Source organism: Panthera pardus, unplaced genomic scaffold, assembly GCF_024362965.1.
Source record: "Panthera pardus isolate Hobbes unplaced genomic scaffold, ASM2436296v1 HiC_scaffold_17, whole genome shotgun sequence".
Taxonomy (NCBI): domain Eukaryota; kingdom Metazoa; phylum Chordata; class Mammalia; order Carnivora; family Felidae; genus Panthera; species Panthera pardus.
Window position 1 is genome coordinate 150,769,612 of NW_026526732.1, and position 1,735 is coordinate 150,771,346.

A 1,735-nucleotide genomic window follows, 5' to 3' on the forward strand; every position below is an offset into this window, starting at 1 on the left:
GAAAGTAACCAAAATACAAAGACGTGGGAGCTGGCAGAGGAGGGAAGCTGAGTTTACTGCTTAGTAGGCAAGGGAGGGCCATGTCCCTCAAGAAATAATTCAGTGGTTTGCCCAAGCAGAAATAGAAAGGGTGAGATATAGGTCCAAAAGGAGGAAACCAGTAAAGAGGGACTGAGTTTCCATCTCCGGCTTACAATGGGAGCTGTACACTCTATTTTGTAATTGGGTGTCTTCAGGTCTCGGTTCTCAAAAAAATAAGCACTCTCAAAGAGATCCAAGACAGGTCCTATGATATCCTGGGGGACTCAGAGCCAAAGTGGGCAAACCATATCCATTTACTCCAAGGATAGATGGATATTTCCTTACAAAGACTAAATAGGAATAGGAGAGGCAGAGAAAGAGGGAAGATGATGGAGGGATCAGCGCTGCAGAAAACTGAACAAGTTAAAGGAACCAAGAGAGATTGAAGGTATAGAAGCATGAAAGCAGAGAGGGTAGTGGGTAAAGTAGGCCAGATTAAGAAAGACTTCGTAGACCGTGTGCTATGGACGGGTTTGTGTGCCCCCAAGATTCATCTGTTGAAGCCCTAAACTCCAATGTGACTGTATTTGGAGATAGGGTCTTTTGTAGGTAATTAAGGTTAAATGAGGTCCTAAGACTGGGGCCCTAATTTGATAGGATTTGTGTCCTTAAAAAAGGAGGAGACACAAGAGAGCTCTTCTCCTTTTGTAGTTCATAAGAGTGATGATTGGATATTCACACCATTATGTGACATGTGCCTCCCCGTTACGACCTCGGCACATTACCTGTCTGACATGGAAAAAAAGAAGAAGAAGAAGAAGAAGAAGAAGAAGAAGAAGAAGAAGAAGAAGAGGCCTCAGAATTAAACCTACTTTCTGGCACCCTGATCTCGGACTTACAGCCTCCAGAACAATGAGAAATAAATTTCTGTTGTTTAAGCCACCCACTCTGCAGTATTTTGTTATGGCAGCCAAAGCTAACATACCATATTAATTTGAACGAAAAATTCAATGAGGCTTTAAGCTGGGGATATACATGCTCACACTTAGGCCTGTGAAGGCTCACTTGGGCTGCAAAGTGGAGAAGGAATCTGATCAGGACAAGACTAGAAGCAGAGAGACAATGTAGGAGGTGAGTGTAGGCACCCAGGCTGGAGATGATGGAGGTTTGGAGCGTGATAGAGGGGACGGGAGGAAAAGCAGACAAACTGAAGAAACCTTTACAAGGTAAAATCAGCAGGACTTGGGGATTAACAGAATGGAAGGAGGAGCAGGGGGAGAGGGGGGGCCTCCTCTAAAGGCCCCTCCTCCAAAGGCCCCTAAGGTACAGTTAGAAAGGGTACTGCACTGGGAGTCTCAAGATTGAGGCTCTAATCCCAGATCTGCCACCAGTAAATTACCCAGGGGCTTTGGCCAAGTCACTTTATTGCCCTTCACTGCTTTAATTTCCTCACCTCACAGAAAGAGTTGGGGCCTATTGATCTCATGGTCCCATTCAATTCTATTATCCTATGATTCTATGAAGTAAATGCACTAATGAGGACAAATTAAAACAATAGTATCACCTCCCTCAAGGCTAGTTTAGGGGCCCTTTCTCTATGCTTTACTTAACACTATTGATTATATATACTTATAACTGATCATCAAGGACATATCAGAATCCTCCACTTACTTGTCTGTCTCCCTCAAAAGACTGAAGACTCCTTGGGGCAAGA

The 1,735-nt window shown here is 44.0% G+C and overlaps 1 pseudogene; it reads left to right on the forward strand.

Annotated features, from left to right (window-relative positions):
* Positions 1 to 720: 720 nt before the first annotated feature.
* On the forward strand, positions 721 to 816 carry LOC128777925 (small nucleolar RNA U13; annotated as a pseudogene).
* Positions 817 to 1,735: the final 919 nt, after the last annotated feature.